The sequence below is a fragment of the Oncorhynchus gorbuscha genome, linkage group LG15 (assembly GCF_021184085.1).
Source record: "Oncorhynchus gorbuscha isolate QuinsamMale2020 ecotype Even-year linkage group LG15, OgorEven_v1.0, whole genome shotgun sequence".
Classification (NCBI taxonomy): domain Eukaryota; kingdom Metazoa; phylum Chordata; class Actinopteri; order Salmoniformes; family Salmonidae; genus Oncorhynchus; species Oncorhynchus gorbuscha.
Window position 1 is genome coordinate 85,374,187 of NC_060187.1, and position 5,049 is coordinate 85,379,235.

A 5,049-nucleotide genomic window follows, 5' to 3' on the forward strand; every position below is an offset into this window, starting at 1 on the left:
TTCTTTGCACTTTTGACTGCTTAAAACAAAAGACAGGAAGACAGCCAGATTCAAATCTAATCAACTCAATGTAAATGATAGGAGTGAATACTTGTGTCGCTCCCTCTTTAAACTATACGCTGCCCGACGAACAAAACAACACTCCCTGTAGCAATACATCCCATAGCACTTACACTACAATACAATACACATGTGTAGCTCTTTGGGAACTCTTGAAAAATTCAAACATGGCAATTCAATTGACATAGTAACATTAATTTAGTTGATTGACGTTTTCATCGGTCTTCACACCTCTCCTGGCGTCAGTGACCCCAGGACTTCCATGAGAACGTCTCTTCTTAGAGATTGCCATAGATACGGTATGTTTGAACCTTGTGATAGCCATCTGCCATGTAATAAATGGTGCTTGAGTCATTATGCTGAGCCTCGCACGCCAGCTCGTAACCAGTCGCGAGTATATCATCTTCTCTCATTCTTCTACTACAGTCGTCATTCATGGGAAACAAATTAAAAATCAAAGGGCCGAAACGTTTTGTTGTTTTTACCGATGCCTGTTTATTCATAAAAAGTAGACGATAGTAAATACCATTAATCACAATGGTTAACCTATGCAAATCAATAGCAAAACATTTCAAGCGTATTAATAGGATTACATTTAGCCTAATTGGGTACACATATGGCATGGGGAAAAGTCAAAGCAAGGAAAACACAACCAGATTCTAATCTCATCAACTATATTTAAATGATAGGAGCGCACCCTTGTGTCACACAGCCTGAACTATCCACAGTTTCCCTGTCACTATAAATCCATAGCACTTGCAGTATAATAAAATATATAAAAATGTAATTTAAAAAAATAAAAAATCATGAACTCTTGAACAATCCAAACATGACAATTTAATTCACACAGTTACATTCATTTCGTTGATTCACCTTTTCATCTGTCTTCACACCTCTCCTGGTGTCAGTGACCCCAGGACTTCCATGGGAACGCCAGCCAGTCAGGAGTATTATCACCATCTCATCTTTCCACTACAGTAGTCATTTATGGAAAACAAATCAAACATTAAAGGGCCTGTCATGCCAAATACTTTTCCCCTGCAAAAAAAGGTCTTTGGGTTTCAAGGACTTCACTGCCCAAACATTGCAGAGAATACTGGCTGAAGATGCTTTTCTTTCTCAGGCCCCAGAGCCTGCAGGGATGGGTGTTGGCAGTTGAATCTGACTAAAGGATTATGTTGGGTTTTGTTTTTGTTTACTTTGTTAAGTATTTGGGCTGATATACAGCCAGGGCAGTGGATGGCAGCATGAGCCTGAGCCTGTGACATTTGTTTGCAAACCGCCATAGTATCAAAGAAGAAGACTCTGTATGTAGTTTGACAAATGTTTTCTTTACCATATATTTGTCTTCATATAACAAAATATTAACTGGGGGAAAAATTAGGCTGCTTTTGGATAGAAATTTCTAGCTACTGTAACATTACTTATTTACTTACATCAGCCTCCCTAGTCAGCTAGCTAGCCAGACAGATTTGTTTAGCTAACGTTAACTAGCTAGCTAACTGTTTTTGTAGCTTTCTGTTTGTATGTAGCTTGCACTTTAATGGCATCCCTCAAGGAGATGTTATGTTATCTTTCCAACCAGGTGAAGTACTATGAAGGCACCACTGATCTCGACAAGAGGCGCAACATTCGTAGGAGACAGAAATTCACTATTCAGGGTAACGTAAAGCGGTTAACTTCTATTACATAACTGGAAGGATTTAGCTATGAACAACCATTTTTCAACAACCATTTTCCATCTAGAAGTTGCTAGTTATACATTTAGTTAAATGTCTGTCATATTGAGGTATCTAGCTATAAGTTAACCCTGATCAATCAAATGGATAGGTCTTACCAATTATGGTCATTCCAACTGCCCTTAACTAGGTGTCTTTGCTAGACAGACACACAGACAGAGATGGGGGAGAGGGATAAAGAAAGGATGAAAGTGAGAGTGAAAGAGAGAGATGGGGAGAGAGAGAAACAAAGAAAGACAGTCGTGCAAAATTACTTGGACTTGAGTATTTCAACAACTCTTGTATTCAAACTTGTTAGGCAATCAGATGTACCTATGTGGGAAGGGTGGCCAGCCACACAGGAGGAGGATTTTCACTGAGGAGAAGGAGGCCATGCTGACCGAGATGCATGGTGGCAATTTCAGTTTGAAGCGCATGATTGCCAAAATCAACATACGCTTCTTTTTTTTCTTAATTTTTACCCCTTTTTCTTCCCAATTTCATGGTATTCAATTGTTTAGTAGGTCACGACAGAGCCTGGGCGTGAACCCAGAGTCTCTGGTGGCACAGCTGGAGCTGCAATACAGCGCCCTTAACCACCCGGGAGGCAACATATGCTTCTTTTGCCTTGGGATTGTCAAGGATGTGGACAGCTGGGCACCTTTTGTTTATCGATCACGTTCTATTATATCTGAAATTATTATGATTTCAATGAATGTCATACCAGAGACAACACAATGTTTCAATTTGTCACCTTGTGCTTAAAGGTTTAGCTTGACAGCAGTTTGGGAGGGTGAATACTAGCGTAAGAGTTGAAGCCCATCAGTTGTTTTACCATGGCACATGATCGGTAAGTGTCACAGTACACATTTTTCCCTGATAAGTTGTTTTGTAATGGTTGCTTTATTTGACTAAAGCAGAGTTCAATATTATAGATGGTGTGTCATACCCTTACAAATATGAAAATCTGCATACTGAACGACAGATATGGGTAAGAATTAAGTAATCTTCTCTCTACGACTTTCTATGTTTGGGGTGGACCTCATTGGACGCTTGACGAAATCCAGGAATGGCAACAGCTGGTGTCTGACGGCAACCGATTATTTTACCATATGGGGGAGGCAATACCCATTAAGGTCTGTAAAGGAAGAGAATGTGCTTAACTCTAAATTCCCTTCTGTAACCCATTTAAAAAGGGTGCTTGGAACCAAACATTTAGTTTATTTTGATGATACCCATCAAGGACAAGACTGGCGAGGCCACCTCCAAGGTGATGATGGACATCTTCAACACCTACGGTTCTCCTGAGGTCATCTTGATTGACCAAGGTCGTGAACTCTGAAACAAGGTACTATTAGTATTTGTTTTTCCATGGTACATAATCAGACATTTCAATATCTTCCATTGTCAGTAGATATCCCTTTCCTAGCCCCTCCTCTAGGTTTTGATGAACAGACCAACCACACCCTCAAGACTGCCATGGGCAAGTCCCTTGACGGGCTCCAGGAATGGTGGGAGGACAACCTGAAGGTCATTCTCTTTGCAATTCGAGCCCTGCTTTTAACCATAAGACATCTCCACAGAAACGTATAGCCTAACGATTGCATGGTGACAGTGATTGTGTCTGTTAAACCGGTAAACAGGAAACTCAGGGGGGAAAAACTAGTTCACGTTATGATATCAGGGATTTTCAGGTAAGAGAAAGATTTTCTGAATTGGAATTCCGAGTTGGATGACCATTCAAAACTATTTTTCCCAGTCTGAGCTTGCTTTTTTCCGAGTTCACAGTTGTCTTGAACACACTGAAGATTGCAGAGTTCTGAGTTTTTTTGAATGGCCACTAGAGAATTTAAATTGAAATTGATTAGATTACTCTGGCAATGAAACATATTTAGATGTAAGGCGTTCAGGGTGAGATCTTTAATAATAAAGTAAACAGACACTTAAACTAACACGACGCGTAACACATGTAGATGTTTAAGGCGCTCATGGTAAGATCGTTCATAATAAACTTACAAGCAAACTGACACATGACGTATCAGTGCCACATTAATACATCTGTCTACATGACATATACGTGTCATGAACGTGAAGTGAACATGTCAGCAGTTTGACTTCTTAGAAAAAAACTGTCTCCATTGACAGTCCATGTTAATTCATGGTGGTATTTTATGGCGCTAGGAAGACATTAAGTGACTTTGTGAAAGGTATCAGCAGCTTCACAAGGCTTAATTCTGGCACTTATCACCCCCCATAGTAGAGTAGTCTAGCCTAGATAGACTACAGTCTAGTCTTCATACAGGATACTGTGACGCAACAATATTGTGAAACAAGTCAAAAGGCTTCTTATTCTTCTATGCTATAATGGCATTCACAACAATTAGATGTGCATTCCGCCACCTACTGTGAAGGTGGATAATAAGGATCCCAAAAAGGAAAACATTTGGGTAAAAATAAAAAAAAATATTATACAAACTATCAAAAAAGAAATTAACTAAACAAAATCAACATGCTTTTCTGTAAAAAACTCATTCTAATCAGGTCCCAACACAGCCTCAGAAGCCTCCGGTGAGGGCAGGACATTTCCTAGCGACAAAAGTCCTTGTAGTGCTTGGAGCCCCAAAAACTTATCGGTGATCTATGTAATCGTGCCCATGTGACCGATGTGAAATGGCTAGCTAGTTAGCGGTGGTGCGCGCTAATAGCGTTTCGATCGGTGACTTCACTTGCTCTGAGACCTTGAAGTAGTGGTTCCCTGTGGCTTTTGTGGAGCGATGGGTAACGATGCTTCGTGAGTGACTGTGGTTGATGTGTGCAGTGGGTCCCTGGTTCGAGCCCAGGTTGGGGTGAGGAGAGGGACAGAAGCTATACTGTTACACCCATATCCTTTACAATTTACACACTGTAATGGTTTGGACACAAATGTTCTCACCACATACCTCACATATTCAGGTAGAGTCTCCTCAAACAACAATAATATCGACAGGCTTTTCTCCTTCCTTCCATTTACCATACGGGTCAGGTGACGTGCACATATTGGGATTTTCTGACTAAGGTACTCATTATCTACATCCAACGAGACTCCAGCTATAACTCCTTTGGCAGGTGCCCTGCTCCGAAGATCAATACATCTAGGCAGATCCAGTGCAAGATTCTTCTGTTCTTCATCAACACAATTAACCAAAACAAGGCCGCTTCTTGTCACCTGTATTGAAACCACCTTTCCCACTGCTTTCTTCACAGTACTCGATATTAACAAATGGATTTCCAA